Consider the following 22,921-nt stretch of genomic DNA (forward strand, 5'->3'; position numbering starts at 1 on the left):
ATCGCCTCACAAAAAAACTGAATATAAATCTCTGGTACATTAATTGCAATGCTTGGTGGGCGCAGAATTTGTGGCGCACGTCAAACTTGTGGTGACATATTGGTGTCCTACGTCCAATGTCAACAAAATATATCGAAAGTATTGCCTCACATTTACTCGAGGACACGACGTACAAACACAAAGACGCAGTCTATCGGAAAATTACGGAACCAAAGATAAGACGTGCCATCTGTGATGACCTCAATGGAAGGAAATCAATAATTTCGAATGGCATCGAGGACCAATCAGAAGTCAGTCACTACTGATTCTGTATTGGAACAGTCGGCTGGTCCCGATTGAAGAGTCGCCATTAAACTACGGTTGGAATTATTTGATTTCGGTCGTTCAGTGTCAACGTAATTATGTGCTTTAGAAATAGAGTTCTTCGGGAACATTAACAAGATTAATTACCACCCTTCAATCACGTATTAACGGGTGCTACCTACAGTGAATCTCAGTGTAAGGATGTCTTCACGGTGACGTGTGAGAATAGAAACAAGTTATAAACCAATCTAACATAACATGCAAGAATAAGTGCGGTTCGCCACATTGAGACATACGACTTCAGTGAAAGGACATTTGCATGCCATGTGTGCTCAGTAAAGACGTTTTTACGAGTTAGTAACACGTATATCATATACAGATATCGCGTATCTGCAGAAGCTGGACCTATGTAATTTGAGAACATTTATACTTTATAACGATGACTGGGGTCACTGTAGTAATTACATGCAGTGTAATATAAAATTAAATAAATATTTTAATAAATTCTACGTGTGACAACATATATACTTCCACAATGAAATATTCAACAACATCATATTTAAGTGATAAGTGATTTGTGTACTTGCAATTACTGAAAGTATGTATCCAAAAAAAAATATCCTTGTGAAAAAATTAAATTAGGTATGTAAAGTGAAGCCCAGAATATAATATACTTTTTAAAGCGACGGAATCGAATTCTTGAGAGTTTAATAATTTACAATTAAACATAATGAGCTCAAGGTGCCCATACATGCGCACGTCATACGACTGCACTGCGCAACAACTTCTGCGCAGGTGCCCCACTAACCTAACCTAACCTAACCTAACCTAACCTAACCCAAACCAACCAAAACAGGGTAATCTCGATCAGTGCAAAATGGTTTCCTGCGCACGAATTTTGGAAAAAGCGAATGGATGCTCAGATATTATTGAAATTTTGTATGGACGTCATGCCACAGGTACGTTAATGATATTCATACTCTATTATGTCTAATCGCTCTTTAGAAATTCGCAAGAAAGCATCAAAGTCGTGAGGTGGAGGTTGCGCAAAGTCGGCCACGACCACTTATCAATAACGATATTACGCGCCCACACAATCCCCATATGATGCAAATAGTGCTTATATGCATGTAATACATCATAACACGTCAAAAATTACATAATGTTTCCACGAGAATTATTTCTTGCAAAACTGATGCAGTGTAGATGTTGACGCAAATACGTAGCAGATTCATGCGTAACGATGACCCAATCTAACTCACTATAAATAAGCAACATGTAACGAAAAATTGGAATAAACATACCTGAATGACAGTACGTCATTTATTAATAAAAATCGCCTCACAAAAAAACTGAATATAAACCTCTGGTACATTAATTTCAATGCTTGGTGGGCGCACAATTTGTGGCGCACGTCAAACTTGTGGTGATATATTGGTGTCCTATGTCCAATCTCAACAAAATATATCGAGAGTATTGCCTCACATTTACTCGAGGACACGACGTACAAACACAAAGACGCAGTCTATCGGAAAATTACGGAACCAAAGATAAGACGTGCCATCTGTGATGACCTCAATGGAAGGAAATCAATACTTTCGAATGGCATCGAGGACCAATCAGAAGTCAGTCACTACTGATTCTGTATTGGAACAGTCGGCTGGTCCCGATTGAAGAGTCGCCATTAAACTACGGTTGGAATTATTTGATTTCGGTCGTTCAGTGTCAACGTTATTTTGTGCTTTAGAAATAGAGTTCTTCGGGAACATTAACAAGATTAATTACCACCCTTCAATCACGTATTAACGGGTGCTACCTACAGTGAATCTCAGTGTAAGGATGTCTTCACGGTGACGTGTGAGAATAGAAAAAAGTTATAAACCAATCTAACATAACATGCACGAATAAGTGCGGTTCGCCACATTGAGACATACGACTTCAGTGAAAGGACATTTGCATGCCATGTGTGCTCAGTAAAGACGTTTTTACGAGTTAGTAACACGTATATCATATACAGATATCGCGTATCTGCAGAAGCTGGACCTATGTAATTTGAGAACATTTATTCTTTATAACGATGACTGGGGTCACTGTAGTAATTACATGCAGTGTAATATAAAATTAAATAAATATTTTAATAAATTCTACGTCTGACAACATATATACTTCCACAATGAAATATTCAACAACATCATATTTAAGTGATAAGTGATTTGTGTACTTGCAATTACTGAAAGTATGTATCCAAAAAAAAATATCCTTGTGAAAAAATTAAATTAGGTATGTAAAGTGAAGCCCAGAATATAATATACTTTTTAAAGCGCCGGAATCGAATTCTTGAGAGTTTAATAATTTACAATTAAACATAATGAGCTCAAGGTGCCCATACATGCGCACGTCATACGACTGCACTGCGCAACAACTTCTGCGCAGGTGCCCCACTAACCTAACCAAACCTAACCTAACCTAACCTAACCTAACCTAACCTAACCCAAACCAACCAAAACAGGGTAATCTCGATCAGTGCAAAATCGTTTCCTGCGCACGAATTTTGGAAAAAGCGAGTGGATGCTCAGATATTATTGAAATTTTGTGTGGACGTCATGCCACAGGTAAGTTAATGATATTCATACTCTATTATGTCTTATCGCTCTTTAGAAATTCGCAAGAAAGCATCAAAGTCGTGAGGTGGAGGATGCGCAAAGTCGGCCACGACCACTTATCAATAACGATATTACGCGCTCACACAATCCCCATACGATGCAAATAGTGCTTATATGCGTGTAATAAATCATAACACGTCTAAAATTACATAATATTTCCACGAGAATTATTTCTTGCAAAACTGATGCAGTGTAGATGTTGACGCAAATACCTAGCAGATTCATGCGTAACGATGACCCAATGTAACTCACTATAAATAAGTATCATGTAACGAAAAATTGGAATAAACATACGTGAATGATAGTACGACATTTATTAATAAAAATCGCCTCACAAAAAAACTGAATATAAATCTCTGGTACATTAATTGCAATGCTTGGTGGGCGCAGAATTTGTGGCGCACGTCAAACTTGTGGTGACATATTGGTGTCCTATGTCCAATGTCAACAAAATATATCGAAAGTATTGCCTCACATTTACTCGATGACACGACGTACAAACACAAAGACGCAGTATATCGGAAAATTACGGAACCAAAGATAAGACGTGCCATCTGTGATGACCTCAATGGAAGGAAATCAATACTTTCGAATGGCATCGAGGACCAATCAGAAGTCAGTCACTACTGATTCTGTATTGGAACAGTCGGCTGGTCCCGATTGAAGAGTCGCCATTAAACTACGGTTGGAATTATTTGATTTCGGTCGTTCAGTGTCAACGTAATTATGTGCTTTAGAAATAGAGTTCTTCGGGAACATTAACAAGATTAATTACCACCCTTCAATCACGTATTAACGGGTGCTACCTACAGTGAATCTCAGTGTAAGGATGTCTTCACGGTGACGTGTGAGAATAGAAACAAGTTATAAACCAATCTAACATAACATGCAAGAATAAGTGCGGTTCGCCACATTGAGACATACGACTTCAGTGAAAGGACATTTGCATGCCATGTGTGCTCAGTAAAGACGTTTTTACGAGTTAGTAACACGTATATCATATACAGATATCGCGTATCTGCAGAAGCTGGACCTATGTAATTTGAGAACATTTATTCTTTATAACGATGACTGGGGTCACTGTAGTAATTACATGCAGTGTAATATAAAATTAAATAAATATTTTAATAAATTCTACGTGTGACAACATATATACTTCCACAATGAAATATTCAACAACATCATATTTAAGTGATAAGTGATTTGTGTACTTGCAATTACTGAAAGTATGTATCCAAAAAAAAATATCCTTGTGAAAAAATTAAATTAGGTATGTAAAGTGAAGCCCAGAATATAATATACTTTTTAAAGCGACGGAATCGAATTCTTGAGAGTTTAATAATTTACAATTAAACATAATGAGCTCAAGGTGCCCATACATGCGCACGTCATACGACTGCACTGCGCAACAACTTCTGCGCAGGTGCCCCACTAACCTAACCTAACCTAACCTAACCTAACCTAACCCAAACCAACCAAAACAGGGTAATCTCGATCAGTGCAAAATGGTTTCCTGCGCACGAATTTTGGAAAAAGCGAATGGATGCTCAGATATTATTGAAATTTTGTATGGACGTCATGCCACAGGTACGTTAATGATATTCATACTCTATTATGTCTAATCGCTCTTTAGAAATTCGCAAGAAAGCATCAAAGTCGTGAGGTGGAGGTTGCGCAAAGTCGGCCACGACCACTTATCAATAACGATATTACGCGCCCACACAATCCCCATATGATGCAAATAGTGCTTATATGCATGTAATACATCATAACACGTCAAAAATTACATAATGTTTCCACGAGAATTATTTCTTGCAAAACTGATGCAGTGTAGATGTTGACGCAAATACGTAGCAGATTCATGCGTAACGATGACCCAATCTAACTCACTATAAATAAGCAACATGTAACGAAAAATTGGAATAAACATACCTGAATGACAGTACGTCATTTATTAATAAAAATCGCCTCACAAAAAAACTGAATATAAACCTCTGGTACATTAATTTCAATGCTTGGTGGGCGCACAATTTGTGGCGCACGTCAAACTTGTGGTGATATATTGGTGTCCTATGTCCAATCTCAACAAAATATATCGAGAGTATTGCCTCACATTTACTCGAGGACACGACGTACAAACACAAAGACGCAGTCTATCGGAAAATTACGGAACCAAAGATAAGACGTGCCATCTGTGATGACCTCAATGGAAGGAAATCAATACTTTCGAATGGCATCGAGGACCAATCAGAAGTCAGTCACTACTGATTCTGTATTGGAACAGTCGGCTGGTCCCGATTGAAGAGTCGCCATTAAACTACGGTTGGAATTATTTGATTTCGGTCGTTCAGTGTCAACGTTATTTTGTGCTTTAGAAATAGAGTTCTTCGGGAACATTAACAAGATTAATTACCACCCTTCAATCACGTATTAACGGGTGCTACCTACAGTGAATCTCAGTGTAAGGATGTCTTCACGGTGACGTGTGAGAATAGAAAAAAGTTATAAACCAATCTAACATAACATGCACGAATAAGTGCGGTTCGCCACATTGAGACATACGACTTCAGTGAAAGGACATTTGCATGCCATGTGTGCTCAGTAAAGACGTTTTTACGAGTTAGTAACACGTATATCATATACAGATATCGCGTATCTGCAGAAGCTGGACCTATGTAATTTGAGAACATTTATTCTTTATAACGATGACTGGGGTCACTGTAGTAATTACATGCAGTGTAATATAAAATTAAATAAATATTTTAATAAATTCTACGTCTGACAACATATATACTTCCACAATGAAATATTCAACAACATCATATTTAAGTGATAAGTGATTTGTGTACTTGCAATTACTGAAAGTATGTATCCAAAAAAAAATATCCTTGTGAAAAAATTAAATTAGGTATGTAAAGTGAAGCCCAGAATATAATATACTTTTTAAAGCGCCGGAATCGAATTCTTGAGAGTTTAATAATTTACAATTAAACATAATGAGCTCAAGGTGCCCATACATGCGCACGTCATACGACTGCACTGCGCAACAACTTCTGCGCAGGTGCCCCACTAACCTAACCAAACCTAACCTAACCTAACCTAACCTAACCTAACCTAACCCAAACCAACCAAAACAGGGTAATCTCGATCAGTGCAAAATCGTTTCCTGCGCACGAATTTTGGAAAAAGCGAGTGGATGCTCAGATATTATTGAAATTTTGTGTGGACGTCATGCCACAGGTAAGTTAATGATATTCATACTCTATTATGTCTTATCGCTCTTTAGAAATTCGCAAGAAAGCATCAAAGTCGTGAGGTGGAGGATGCGCAAAGTCGGCCACGACCACTTATCAATAACGATATTACGCGCTCACACAATCCCCATACGATGCAAATAGTGCTTATATGCGTGTAATAAATCATAACACGTCTAAAATTACATAATATTTCCACGAGAATTATTTCTTGCAAAACTGATGCAGTGTAGATGTTGACGCAAATACCTAGCAGATTCATGCGTAACGATGACCCAATGTAACTCACTATAAATAAGTATCATGTAACGAAAAATTGGAATAAACATACGTGAATGATAGTACGACATTTATTAATAAAAATCGCCTCACAAAAAAACTGAATATAAATCTCTGGTACATTAATTGCAATGCTTGGTGGGCGCAGAATTTGTGGCGCACGTCAAACTTGTGGTGACATATTGGTGTCCTATGTCCAATGTCAACAAAATATATCGAAAGTATTGCCTCACATTTACTCGATGACACGACGTACAAACACAAAGACGCAGTATATCGGAAAATTACGGAACCAAAGATAAGACGTGCCATCTGTGATGACCTCAATGGAAGGAAATCAATACTTTCGAATGGCATCGAGGACCAATCAGAAGTCAGTCACTACTGATTCTGTATTGGAACAGTCGGCTGGTCCCGATTGAAGAGTCGCCATTAAACTACGGTTGGAATTATTTGATTTCGGTCGTTCAGTTTCAACGTAATTTTGTGCTTTAGAAATAGAGTTCTTCGGGAACATTAACAAGATTAATTACCACCCTTCAATCACGTATTAACGGGTGCTACTTACAGTGAATCTCAGTGCAAGGATGTCTTCACGGTGACGTGTGAGAATAGAAACAAGTGATACACCAATCCAACATAACATGCAAGAATAAGTGCGGTTCGCCACATTGAGACATACGACTTCAGTGAAAGGACATTTGCATGCCATGTGTGCTCAGTAAAGACGTTCTTACGAGTTAGTAACACGTATATCATATACAGATATCGCGTATCTGCAGAAGCTGGACCTATGTAATTTGAGAACATTTATTCTTTATAACGATGACTGGGGTCACTGTAGTAATTACATGTAGTCTAATATAAAATTAAATAAATATTTTAATAAATTCTACGTGTGGCAACATATATACTTCCACAATGAAATATTCAACAACATCATATTTAAGTGATAAGTGATTTGTGTACTTGCAATTACTGAAAGTATGTGTCCAAAAAAATATATTTATGAAAAAATTAAATTAGGTATGTAAAGTGAAGCCTAGAAAATAATATACTTTTTAAAGCGACGGAATCGAATTCTTGAGAGTTTAATAATTTACAATTAAACATAACGAGCTCAAGGTGCCCATACATGCGCACGTCATACGACTGCACTGCGCAACAACTTCTGCGCAGGTGCCCCACTAAACTAACCTAACCTAACCTAACCTAACCTAACCTAACCCAAACCAACCAAAACAGGGTAATCTCGATCAGTGCAAAATCGTTTCCTGCGCACGAATTTTGGAAAAAGCGAGTGGATGCTCAGATATTATTGAAATTTTGTGTGGACGTCATGCCACAGGTAAGTTAATGATATTCATACTCTATTATGTCTTATCGCTCTTTAGAAATTCGCAAGAAAGCATCAAAGTCGTGAGGTGGAGGATGCGCAAAGTCGGCCACGACCACTTATCAATAACGATATTACGCGCTCACACAATCCCCATACGATGCAAATAGTGCTTATATGCGTGTAATAAATCATAACACGTCTAAAATTACATAATATTTCCACGAGAATTATTTCTTGCAAAACTGATGCAGTGTAGATGTTGACGCAAATACCTAGCAGATTCATGCGTAACGATGACCCAATGTAACTCACTATAAATAAGTATCATGTAACGAAAAATTGGAATAAACATACGTGAATGATAGTACGACATTTATTAATAAAAATCGCCTCACAAAAAACTGAATATAAATCTCTGGTACATTAATTGCAATGCTTGGTGGGCGCAGAATTTGTGGCGCACGTCAAACTTGTGGTGACATATTGGTGTCCTATGTCCAATGTCAACAAAATATATCGAAAGTATTGCCTCACATTTACTCGAGGACACGACGTACAAACACAAAGACGCAGTATATCGGAAAATTACGGAACCAAAGATAAGACGTGCCATCTGTGATGACCTCAATGGAAAGAAATCAATACTTTCGAATGGCATCGAGGACCAATCAGAAGTCAGTCACTACTGATTCTGTATTGGAACAGTCGGCTGGTCCCGATTGAAGAGTCGCCATTAAACTACGGTTGGAATTATTTGATTTCGGTCGTTCAGTTTCAACGTAATTTTGTGCTTTAGAAATAGAGTTCTTCGGGAACATTAACAAGATTAATTACCACCCTTCAATCACGTATTAACGGGTGCTACTTACAGTGAATCTCAGTGCAAGGATGTCTTCACGGTGACGTGTGAGAATAGAAACAAGTGATACACCAATCCAACATAACATGCAAGAATAAGTGCGGATCGCCACATTGAGACATACGACTTCAGTGAAAGGACATTTGCATGCCATGTGTGCTCAGTAAAGACGTTCTTACGAGTTAGTAACACGTATATCATATACAGATATCGCGTATCTGCAGAAGCTGGACCTATGTAATTTGAGAACATTTATTCTTTATAACGATGACTGGGGTCACTGTAGTAATTACATGTAGTCTAATATAAAATTAAATAAATATTTTTATAAATTCTACGTGTGGCAACATATATACTTCCACAATGAAATATTCAACAACATCATATTTAAGTGATAAGTGATTTGTGTACTTGCAATTACTGAAAGTATGTGTCCAAAAAAATATATTTATGAAAAAATTAAGTTAGGTATGTAAAGTGAAGCCCAGAAAATAATATACTTTTTAAAGCGACGGAATCGAATTCTTGAGAGTTTAATAATTTACAATTAAACATAACGAGCTCAAGGTGCCCATACATGCGCACGTCATACGACTGCACTGCGCAACAACTTCTGCGCAGGTGCCCCACTAACCTAACCTAACCTAACCTAACCTAACCTAACCCAAACCAACCAAAACAGGGTAATCTCGATCAGTGCAAAATGGTTTCCTGCGCACGAATTTTGGAAAAAGCGAATGGATGCTCAGATATTATTCAAATTTTGTATGGACGTCATGCCACAGGTAAGTTAATGATATTCATACTCTATTATGTCTAATCGCTCTTTAGAAATTCGCAAGAAAGCATCAAAGTCGTGAGGTGGAGGTTGCGCAAAGTCGGACACGACCACTTATCAATAACGATATTACGCGCTCACACAATCCCGAAATGATGCAAATAGTGCTTATATGCATGTAATACATCATAACACGTCAAAAATTACATAATATTTCCACGAGAATTATTTCTTCCAAAACTGATGCAGTGTAGATGTTGACGCAAATACGTAGCAGATTCATGCGTAACGATGACCCAATCTAACTCACTATAAATAAGTATCATGTAACGAAAAATTGGAAAAAATACGTGAATGATAGTACGTCATTTATTAATAAAAATCGCCTCACAAAAAAACTGAATATAAATCTCTGGTACATTAATTGCAATGCTTGGTGGGCGCAGAATTTGTGGCGCACGTCAAACTCGTGGTGACATATTGGTGTCCTATGTCCAATGTCAACAAAATATATCGAAAGTATTGCCTCACATTTACTCGAGGACACGACGTACAAACACAAAGACGCAGTCTATCGGAAAATTACGGAACCAAAGATAAGACGTGCCATCTGTGATGACCTCAATGGAAGGAAATCAATACTTTCGAATGGCATCGAGGACCAATCAGAAGTCAGTCACTACTGATTCTGTATCGGAACAGTCGGCTGGTCCCGATTGAAGAGTCGCCATTAAACTACGGTTGGAATTATTTGATTTCGGTCGTTCAGTGTCAACGTAATTTTTTGCTTTAGAAATAGAGTTCTTCGGGAGCATTAACAAGATTAATTACCACCCTTCAAAAACGTATTAACGGGTGCTACTTACAGTGAATCTCAGTGCAAGGATGTCTTCACGGTGACGTGTGAGAATAGAAACGTGATACACCAATCCAACATAACATGCAAGAATAAGTGCGGTTCGCCACATTGAGACATACGACTTCAGTGAAAGGACATTTGCATGCCATGTGTGCTCAGTAAAGACGTTCTTACGAGTTAGTAACACGTATATCATATACAGATATCGCGTATCTGCAGAAGCTGGACCTATGTAATTTGAGAACATTTATTCTTTATAACGATGGCTGGGGTCACTGTAGTAATTACATGTAGTGTAATATAAAATTAAATAAATATTTTAATAAATTCTACGTGTGGCAACATATATACTTCCACAATGAAATATTCAACAACATCATATTTAAGTGATAAGTGATTTGTGTGCTTGCAATTACTGAAACTATGTGTCCAAAAAAATATATTTATGAAAAAATTAAATTAGGTATGTAAAGTGAAGCCCAGAATATAATATACTTTTTAATGCGACGGAATCGAATTCTTGAGAGTTTAATAATTTACAATTAAACATAACGAGCTCAAGGTGCCCATACATGCGCACGTCATACGACTGCACTGCGCAACAACGTCTGCGCAGGTGCCCCACTAACCTAACCTAACCTAACCCAAACCAACCAAAACAGGGTAATCTCGATCAGTGCAAAATGGTTTCCTGCGCACGAATTTTGGAAAAAGCGAGTGGATGCTCAGAAATTATTGAAATTTTGTATGGAAGTCATGCCACAGGTAAGTTAATGATATTCATACTCTATTATGTCATATCGCTTTTTATAAATTCACACGAAGGTATCAAATTCCCGAGGTGGAAGAAAAGCGAAATCGGCCACGATCACCAACATCCGACTTTATCAACACAAGATTGTTCTATAATTTAAGAACATTGAAATATTCGAGTTTTTAATTTCCCGCAATCGATAACAGAACTCATACGATGCCGTAGCCTAGACAACTTGCACACGTCACTGCGCATCACCTTCTGCGCAGATGCCCCATTAACCTAAGCTAACCTAACCTAACCTTACCTAACACAACCCTATAGCGGTAATCTGCGTGAGCTGAGCACGAATTTTCGAAAAAACCATGGATGGTCGGAAATTGCTGAAATTTTGTATGGACGTCGTGCCACAGGTAAGTAATAAAATTTCATACTCTTTAGTGTCACAACACTTGGAATAAATTCACACGAAGGTATCAAATTCCCGAGGTGGACGAAACGCGAAATCGGCCACGATCACCAACATCCGACTTTATCAACATGGAATTACGCTCAAAAACGTTTCTTTATGCTTTTTAACTGGTGCCTATACCTGCACAGATACGTCATAAGACTAAAAAATGCACAAAATGAGTGTAGAAATATTTTTATGGCGAAGAAACTGATAATGACTAAGGTTATGTAAGCGCGTTGTCAATTAATACGTAAGGATTCGCGCACAGAAATCACCATACGTAAATAACGGGATTAAGATTTAATTCAAACACATTCAAGTGACGGAAATTAGGAAAAGCAACAAATAAATATGCAATATGAATTGCAAACATCAAAAACCATTTCGAAAATTATGCAACTCTTAGTACGCATTGAATGTAGCGTACAGATGGCTGCATGTGAAAAAAGACTTTCCGAATTAGGCTGGTGATGACGTGCTGTTGCAGTCAGGTAAATCAATAACCCTTCTACGTAGCGATTGGCCGACAGCAGAGCTCACAAATTTACGAACTTTAACAAAGAGAAAACTAAACAGAAAATGACGTGGTTCCATTCGATTGGACAGTACTGTACATCGGCTTTCAAATACGTGAGATTGATGTCAGCCCCGGAAGTCAAAGTCAGTCGTTATTGATTTTCGTCCAGATGCAGTGGTGCAGTCTCCGTGATTCAATGTTTGCCTTGGAATTTAGCTAAGACATATTCACCTTCTTAAGTTCAAGCTTTCGGACGTTAGTACTCAAACAAATGCGTTCATCGGGATAATTAGCAACATTTACATCCTGCGATGCATATTAAACTACTGTGTGCTTCGTACAGAGAAGACGAGAGGACGTTCTCCTTCCAGTGTCGTATGCAAGATGGAGCCAAGTACAAAATTACACTTACGGTCTGATGTACGTGAACGTGTGAATTGCCGAGATGTGTCATTAAACTCCGGGAATTAACTTTCGACATTACACGTGAGCACAAAAGAGGCGAGAGTTTCTTATGGTGACAGCCAAATAAATACCAGATGTACCTGATTTACTGAAGTTGGACGTGTCTAAATGTGACGTGTGTGTGCATATGTATACATATATATTTCTGACAATCCGGATCTTTATAATATCTCGATACATTTTAAAATAAAATTTTGACATGTGTATTAATGATTCCTAAGCGTAAGCAGACTACAAATGCAATTCAACAACTACCAATGCGTAAAAACATACACAAGTGACGTGAGCTAATAGTCTTTCGAGGTCAACAATAAGGTAACCAATGTAAAATCTTTGAAGTGTAAAGCTATGGTAGTAACTCAAACAACAAGATTGTTCTATAATTTGAGAACATTGAAATATTCGAGTTTTTAATTTACCGCAATCGATAATAGAACTCATACGATGCTGTAACCTAGACACCTTGCACACGTCACTGCGCATCACCTTCTGCGCAGATGCCTCATTAACCTAACCTAACTCAACTCTAGAGCGATAATCTGTGTCAGCTGAACATGACTACGTGCGCACGAATTTTCGAAATAGACCATTGATGGTCGGAGATTGCTGAAATTGTGTATGGTCGTCGTGCCACATGGTGAAATATGGTTAAAATGATTATACAAAATTTATGTGGCTTCATAACCAAGGATTTGCACATAAAATTATTTTGTGTAAATACATATGTTAAGAATGAATCAGTATATATGTAAGGGAATAATTTTTGGTCCTAAAGGAAATAATGCAACATAACAAAATTTTGGGAATAACATATTTTGTGTCTACAAGCTTCTTCCAGTCTACATGGCATAACAACCTATAAAACAGTCATTTGAACCTGAAATCAACCAATAAAGCACACTCACCCTGTGCTGCATCAGCCTGTTCCTTTGCGACTACTAGCGAGCCTTTCAGAAATTGACTGCTAGCTGTTATTCTTGAGACAACAAATCCAGTTAACGGACAGAATCATGGAAGTACGAGCGAAGCTGAAGCAAGTCTTGAGGTGTGATGTCCGACACGGATCCTGATGCAAGTAGTTTCTCACGTTCTAGAGCATCAGCAGCTCTAAAATCACCAATCATATTATAATGCTTCACTACATTTTTATCCAATACCACATAAAATTTTTAATTTATTTTTCTGCCTAAGAAACATGGATTCAAGATTCCTGTTAATAACTACAAAAATCCACGATCAATACAAATATAAAGAAAATATATACACTGAAAAAGGCAGCCAGCACACACTGAACCAATTTTGTATTACTAATTTTCAATTCGTACAATATTTCATCCGTTTGCATAATATTTACCTATATGAAATTAATTCAAATATTTCAAATCAAATTCTTTAAAATGATCTCAAAACTTCCATTTGGTTACATAACATATACAGTCCAATGAGTGGTTTTGATTATCCTCTGGTAGCATTCCACAAGTGTCATTGAGAGAAAAGGACATTCTGAAGAAAGGTTCCACTAGCAGAGTGAATCAGATAATATACTGAATGACATTTTGGTGAATGATAAAATGATTACAGACCCAACAACATTTGACTTACCTGTTTCATCATTGTGAAGCCACAATTATAAGCTCCATGATCCAGTATTAAAAACCTGCAGTGTATTTATTAATCAGACATACTTCGCAAACTCTATTGCAATTTATGATGTTTCAGCTGTATTTTTGGTTATTAGCCATTGAAGGAAGAACTAAATTAATGAAGATTTCTCACTTCTGGGTTGTTGCGCTGTGTAGTCTGGTCGATGTTTACCAACGTTTCAGAGGTCATACTGCCTCCATCATCAGGGCGATGAGTATGAAGATTTCTGTCTTCTGGGTTGTTGCGCTGTGTAGTCTGGTCGATGTCAACCAACGTTTCAGAGGTCATACTGCCTCCAATTCATCACCCTGATGACGGAGGCAGTATGACCTCAGAAACGTTGGTTAACATCGACCAGACTACACAGCGCAACAACCCAGAAGACGGAAATCTTCATACTCTGATGACGGAGGCAGTATGACCTCTGAAACGTTGGTAAACATCGACCAGACTACACAGCGCAACAACCCAGAAGACAGAAATATTCATACTCTGATGACGGAGGCAGTATGACCTCTGAAACGTTGGTAAACATCGACCAGACTACACAGCGCAACAACCCAGAAGACAGAAATCTTCATACTCTGATGACGGAGGCAGTATGACCTCTGAAACGTTGGTAAACATCGACCAGACTACACAGCGCAACAACCCAGAAGACAGAAATATTCATACTCTGATGACGGAGGCAGTATGACCTCTGAAACGTTGGTAAACATCGACCAGACTACACAGCGCAACAACCCAGAAGACAGAAATCTTCATACTTTGATGACGGAGGCAGTATGACCTCTGAAACGTTGGTAAACATCGACCAGACTACACAGCGCAACAACCCAGAAGACAGAAATATTCATACTCTGATGACGGAGGCAGTATGACCTCTGAAACGTTGGTAAACATCGACCAGACTACACAGCGCAACAACCCAGAAGACAGAAATCTTCATACTCTGATGACGGAGGCAGTATGACCTCTGAAACGTTGGTAAACATCGACCAGACTACACAGCGCAACAACCCAGAAGACGGAAATCTTCATACTCTGATGACGGAGGCAGTATGACCTCTGAAACGTTGGTAAACATCGACCAGACTACACAGCGCAACAACCCAGAAGACGGAAATCTTCATACTCTGATGATGGAGGCAGTATGACCTCTGAAACGTTGGTAAACATCGACCAGACTACACAGCGCAACAACCCAGAAGACAGAAATATTCATACTCTGATGACGGAGGCAGTATGACCTCTGAAACGTTGGTAAACATCGACCAGACTACACAGCGCAACAACCCAGAAGACAGAAATCTTCATACTCTGATGACGGAGGCAGTATGACCTCTGAAACGTTGGTAAACATCGACCAGACTACACAGCGCAACAACCCAGAAGACAGAAATCTTCATACTCTGATGACGGAGGCAGTATGACCTCTGAAACGTTGGTAAACATCGACCAGACTACACAGCGCAACAACCCAGAAGACGGAAATCTTCATACTCTGATGATGGAGGCAGTATGACCTCTGAAACGTTGGTTAACATCGACCAGACTACACAGCGCAACAACCCAGAAGACGGAAATCTTCATACTCTGATGATGGAGGCAGTATGCCCTCTGAAACGTTGGTTAACATCCACCAGACTACACAGCGCAACAACCCAGAAGACAGAAATCTTCATACTCTGATGACGGAGGCAGTATGACCTCAGAAACGTTGGTTAACTTCGACCAGACTACACAGCGCAACAACCCAGAAGACGGAAATCTTCATACTCTGATGACGGAGGCAGTATGACCTCTGAAACGTTGGTAAACATCGACCAGACTACACAGCGCAACAACCCAGAAGACAGAAATCTTCATACTTTGATGACGGAGGCAGTATGACCTCTGAAACGTTGGTAAACATCGACCAGACTACACAGCGCAACAACCCAGAAGACAGAAATCTTCATACTCTGATGACGGAGGCAGTATGACCTCCGAAACATTGGTTAACATCGACCAGACTACACAGCGCAACAACCCAGAAGACAGAAATCTTCATACTCTGATGACGGAGGCAGTATGACCTCCGAAACATTGGTTAACATCGACCAGACTACACAGCGCAATAACCCAGAAGACAGAAATCTTCATACTCACCGCTGTGAAAACCTCGAACCCTACAACTAAATTAATATTGATATATATATATTTATTCTTCAAGTCTATACACAAACCATTTTAATATTGATGTTTAAAATTAAAATTGATATAAATAATTCGCGCTATTCATCGTTTTTCTCGATGTTACAATTTGCGCTATATATTACAACATGTTTCGATGTCTCAGCATCATCTTCAGGTTTATTTTTTAAAACTATTCAACATTTTTCAATGCACGCTTTTCGGTAATTGTAGATTGTAGGTTGTAGTTGTGGATGTTCCTTTTATCTTCTGATTCTCTGCATATTATGTGGCGTGTTTATATTATTTTGTTCATTATTTCTGTGAAATTATCAACAATATAATTAATATTATTCATACGTAAATGAGTTTGGACATCGTTATAAAAATTTTCATTAAGCAATATAGAAACATAATAACATACCAGGAGTTGGATGTGTCGTGTGTCCTCGGCTGGACAGGTCTGATCGGGTGAATGTCAGTTCACAGACTAGTTTGGTGTACTGAATGGGTCGTATATATAGGTAGCATGGTGTTATGGAGTTGGGTCAATAACCTGAATTGTGTTAAATATAGAGTTATTTAAATATGGGTTGTTGTCGTTTAGCGCAATATTTTGTTTATGTGTACGTTGTATATGGTATTTTTCTATGGTTTCTCTATGTCGTCTATTTTGTACAATCTTTATAATGTCCAATGTTTGTTCGATTCCCCCATATGTGTGCCCCGTGTTTAATATATGTTTTGCGTAAGCTGAGTGATCCTTATTATGTTTTATAGCTGTTACATGTTCTTTGTGTCTTTGTTTAAAGGTACGTCCTGTTTGACCTATGTAGGTTAAAGGACAGTCTATGCATTTCAATCTATATACACCGGGTTGTTCGTATTGGTTTTTTGTGTCTAATGTTGTTTTTGTTTTAAAATGTTTTTTATTGTATTTTTTGTTCTGTATGCAACTTTTATATTTACGTATGAATAATATTAATTATATTGTTGATAATTTCACAGAAATAATGAACAAAATAATATAAACACGCCACATAATATGCAGAGAACCAGAAGATAAAAGGAACATCCACAACTACAACCTACAATCTACAATTACCAAAAATCGTGCATTAATAAATAAAAAATATTGAATAGTTTTAAAAAATAAACCTGAAGATGATGCTGAGACATCGAAACATGTTGTAATATATAGCGCAAATTGTAACATCGAGAAAAACGATGAATAGCGCGAATTATTTATATCAATTTTAATTTTAAACATCAATATTAAAATGGTTTGTGTATAGACTTGAAGAATAAATATATATATATATCAATTGAAAACACAAACATGACGCATCTAAACTATAAATTAATATTCCTTAGCAGCAACAAATAACATGGCAAGATATAAACAATTTCAGGACTGAAACTGCTGAAAAAAGAAGCTGGATGTTCCTCCATAATGCTGGTATCTACCTACATGTTAACAGACAGCATTACATCACAGAAGACCAACATCTTCACCACCATAAGAATGTCAAATCTGAAAATTGGAAGACTTATCATGCTGATGATGATTTAACTGCCTAAAATTCAAATGATATACCACTTGTAGCCCAAAGCAAGCTGACCGAGATTGTGAGGAGGAGGTCTAAAGCATACAAACGACAGATTAACGACTCACAATTTCTATAAGCAATTCCCTGGAATAGAGAAAACTTCATTAAAAATGTAGATTCGGAGACCACTGTCAAAATTCTAGAACCGCTATGGCAAAACTGGACTACTTTTGGTTTAATATAAAAGATAAACGAATCTGTGATCAAGGGCACTAAAACACACAAAGTGTTCTGTCCAATAATCTGAAGAGTAAAATTTCTGCGATGCAACAAATCAAATTAGAGAGTCTGTGTAGATGACGAACGTAGATGGGAGGATAATCTCAGGCGGGATCTATGGGAGATAGGAGTTGAAGGAGACTGTATTTTGTTGGCCCAGGACAGGGTCCGGTGGAGGGCTTTGGTTAATTCGGTGATGAACCTTCAGGTTCAGTAAGCCATCTGGTTAGTTAGTGTAGATGACAATGACAACTACACATAAGAATTACTGCTGACCAAATCACGATTAAAATATCTCAAAAGGACAACACTATATTGCTTTGAACTTCATACAATGCTAATTCAATACATTGACAATGCAATAGTAGTTATCAACATCAGATTTAAGGAGTATAATATCTGTTTAAATGTCACAGCAGTCCTTCCAGCTCCCAACCATCAAAGTGACTATAAGAAAAGTCACACCAAATAGTCCATCCATTTGTAAACTTTCTGAATGAGGAAATGCTAGCAATCACAGGTATCTGATTACTGTGACTCTCAACTAAGAATGATGGGTGGTTTTACTTCCTTGAATAAAATATTTAAATATTAAAGGTAATCAGCAAAGCATTCATACTTACAAACACAGGCAGTGGCATCCCACAACAAATTCCTAAGAAGTTCAAATACTTATATGAAACTGCTATAATGAATATTAATGAAAATTTGAGACACACCTAGAAAATTACACCATAAAATCTAAATACACAATTTCAAGGTCCTATTACAACTTTTTTACTCATATATACAGAAGATATGGTATTATATCCCAAAAACCAACTCATTCAATCCTTTCTCCCTCTGTCCTGTTAAAACCCAATACCGCTAACATAAAATATCACCACTGAATGTGATTCATACAGTTACATCTGTACACATTACAAAAACCTACTTCCTAAAGCTCCATTTTAATATATCCTCATATCTCTGCTGCTGTTACTTTCCAAGAGGCAAATCATTTTCCCACTAAAAATTGGCAATATGATGTGATAATTATAACATTACTACATACACTTGATGGTCTAATGAGCTGTTTTGTAGCGTAGCACTTAGAGTGTCAACATTTCAAATGAAAATATTACATATAATGGCTTGAGGTTACTCAGCACAGATTGGGAAATAAAACATGATATGACAACAGATTATGAACAAATCGACTATATTTGGGGCGTACCAATATAATTACGAGATGACTATGGAAAGTTGTGTTTTCAAATGCCAACCACTCAATTTGCTTGTTTATTATTAGTTCACATGCTTAAGCAGAGGTGAACGATCATCCAACCAGATATAGGATGATGTGTGGTCAGCACGACGATCCCCCAGCCATTGCTAGATTTCCTGATCGGATTACGCTACTCATTGTAGCTCCCCAATTTCCTCACGATGCTGGGTTGGCACCGGTCCCATACACTGGTCGAAAGCTCATGAGAAAATTTCTTCTCCCCTGAGACTCGAACCAGCGCGCATTCCATATCGCCGGTCCGAAGCATGATGCCTCAGACTGCGCGGCTACGGCGCAGGACTAATGCAGGTATTAGCCAGTCAACATTCTACATGGTGATGTTTCCTCAAATGTTGCATGTGCAAACCTCAAACACTACGCGTACGACACATAAGTGTCACTCTGATGCCCGCACAAAGCACAGCAAGCACATAGCATGTCATGCTAGCCTCCTTCCCACCCTTCAGCCAGATGCCAAGTTAAATGATGCAAACAATACTAACATCATTCTGATAAACATTTTCACACATGAATAAGAAATTGTAAGTGGCACCAAAACAAATCTTGCACTGCTAGTTCAGTATCATAAGGCTTCACCTGGAAGATGAGTTAAAATGGAACTATGAAAAGGGGATTAAACTGCTTTATTAATATATAATAAATGTGTGGAATCAATTATAGTCACACTCGCTTAAGACATTTTCTTATTGAAGTGGTGTTCACAGACAGCAAGTGTTATTGCCTAAACATGCTTACCGACATTTATTATAACAAGCGTCTAAAATTGATACTGCTTACAAAGTCAAGTGGTTGTCAATATCAGCCAAACAAAACACTTCTAAGTGAACTCAGCAAGATTCAGCCAATCAAAAACATCCATTTATGATTGTTTCGTGCTCAATTTCCATTACTTACTGTGTTAAGCTAAGGTAAGCATTGTTCTACTGTAATATTTGTCTGCTTTACTTACTGATTCTTTACTATTTTTGTTAATTGTAACAATTTACCAAGTTATTATAATGTTTAATTGTCAAAAATTACCACATTTTTTAAGGTTAACTTACTATGTAGTCTTAGAACAAATTAGGCCTTCGTCCAGTATTTCCCCAATTTCACATAATGAAGGCTTTCATGAACAAATTAAATTCATTTTGTGTGGATAAACTATAATTAGAGTCTATCATATGCCAGAAAACATTAATATACATGAAACCTTTAGTTTTAATTTCAGTTCCAAAAAGTGTTAAGATATTAACCCTTCACACACCATTTGAATTTCTTCATCTTGAAGCCAATTAATTCAAACACACTTTATCCTGAAACACACTGGCCCACAACCTTTTTTTATTATTAATTATTAACACAAACAGCACACCAATAAGCCTCTAAATCACAAAGCATCCCAGGAACCCATGTCGGTTCTCTGCCGTTTTAAAAACCGCCTCCCCAAAGCAATTTTGGTCCGAAAATGGAGCAGACACTGCATGTCTGATCACCGAGCAGAGAATCCCCTCACGAGCCCCCCGACAACACAGGAAAACTGGAGAGGACCAGGGTGCACTCTGGCGGGAAAATAAGGTTAAAAACAGGGTGACACACAGGCACGTAGAAGAGTACAGAGTGACAGGGAAGGAAACATAATGAATAAAGTTTCATTCTATGAAGGAGGGGGTGAAGGGGGGGGGGGGGGACATTAAAACTGAAGTTGGAATTATTAAATGAATTAGATGTCTTTTAGTACCAGAAATTATCTATAAACCACAACTTCTGCATACTATTTACGTGCCATATGCTGTCCCCAGTTGATATTCAGGAATTACGAGAGCAACCATTGGCCACGGAGCTCTAGCAAGCATTGAATATGCCACACCCAAGATACACTACAAACAAAACAAAACGTATGGTAATAAATTGTATAGCATCGACGAGGGGTCAATCGCCGACTGGGACAGATGATTTTTCCTGTTGCCTCTGCGTCCAGACCAGTTCTGGGGCTCACCCAGCCTCCTATCCAATAGGTACCAGGGTCCTTTCCTGTAGGTAAAGCATGGCCAGGGCATGATGCTGACCACTCACCCCCATCTAGTGCTGAGGTCAAGAAAGGGAGGAGCTATACCTCCGCTTCCCCCAAGCGTCTACATGGCGTATGGTGGGACAGCTTTACTTATACTTAGCACGCTTTAAGAAGACTATATATTCATCTGGATTCCAGATGATGAAAATGCCACTTATTTGTTAATCGTTACTTTGTTGCAATAGGTACACTAGATAACACAACAGTCTAAATTTGATTATTCCAAATCAATAATCCCTCCTGCACAACTAACCCTGAAGGGACATTGAAAAAGCAGCCAACCTTTGACCTGGGATCAATGGCCTTTGAGCTACGACTTGTGGCAACACATGAACATTGGGTCGCATATGAGGATACCCACGTATACATCAATCGGAACATATAAAGTTTTCCTATCCACTGGAACGTAGAAGTAAATGTTCCATCTACATGGATATTGTACCTATCATGTTCAAATAATCCTTAATGTGAAATAAATATAAACCATGTCAATATGAAATTTCTGAATTGAAATCTCTGTAATGAACTCTACTCCTAGATTTAAAAATACTGCAAAATTCCAGTTTTATTGCTAAGTCAATAACAATAATAAAGATATTATTCTTACCATTGCAATATATGGATTGATGAAAGTGAAGGCAAGAAGTGCATGGCAGCCAATGGACACCAGAACTGAAAATCATACTCAAGAGTATATTCTTGCCAACTTTATCCACCAGAAGACCAAGGAGAGGTGATGCCACAGCTGATATTACGTATATATACAATACTGTTCACTGTGTTTGCATTGTCAGGTGTGAATTCTAACTTGCGCTCAAAAAATACCCTGCAAATAACATACAATAAAGTATAAGTTATTTGTATTTAGACTACTTTAAAAACTGCAATCTTTACAGTCTCAGCATCATTAAATTTGTAGTTTATTTAACGATGCTGTGAACAGCTCAAATTACATAGCAAACAGTGAGAGGATGATTAAGAATAAAGAGATGAAGAGGATGTGGGAGACGAATTTAAGGCACTACTTGATCAGCAAGACTGAGGAAAACCATAACCTATTCAGTCAGACCTCTGGGCCAAGATTTAAAACTGGGACCTCCTGGATGAAATGCAGAAGCATCTGATTCATGGCAAAGTACAGGTGAACTTATTCCTATGCCTAAATATCATAACACAAAGCATATGGGAGTACAAAGCTTCATGCAATCTTAATCATATAACTTAAAAGAGACGAGTGATCGACTTCATGCACTGGTCATATTGCCATATAGAAAAAGCATCAGGATTCATTGGTTAGAAGTCTAGATGGCCCTCAGAGGTATTATGGAAGTAAATGTGAGGATAGAAAGCTAAGTCCCAAATGTAATTCAAACCCTTGATACCCAGTCAGTACAAAATTAAAAAACTA

The 22,921-nt window shown here is 37.9% G+C and overlaps 1 long non-coding RNA gene across 6 annotated transcripts in view; it reads right to left on the bottom strand.

Moving 5' to 3' along the window:
- LOC110832119 (uncharacterized) overlaps positions 1-22,921 on the bottom strand; it is a 626,650-nt gene that overhangs the window by 569,304 nt on the left and 34,425 nt on the right. For all 6 annotated transcript variants that reach the window (XR_015536085.1, XR_015536086.1, XR_015536087.1 and 3 more), the window contains exons 2-3: positions 22,121-22,339; positions 13,430-13,631 (exon numbers count right to left, since the gene is read on the bottom strand). This is a non-coding gene — a long non-coding RNA (uncharacterized LOC110832119). The remainder of the gene's footprint in view (positions 1-13,429; positions 13,632-22,120; positions 22,340-22,921) is intronic.

Source organism: Zootermopsis nevadensis, unplaced genomic scaffold, assembly GCF_977971745.1.
Source record: "Zootermopsis nevadensis isolate Lab colony 2312 unplaced genomic scaffold, Znev_1.0 Znev_ptg000021l, whole genome shotgun sequence".
Taxonomy (NCBI): domain Eukaryota; kingdom Metazoa; phylum Arthropoda; class Insecta; order Blattodea; family Termopsidae; genus Zootermopsis; species Zootermopsis nevadensis.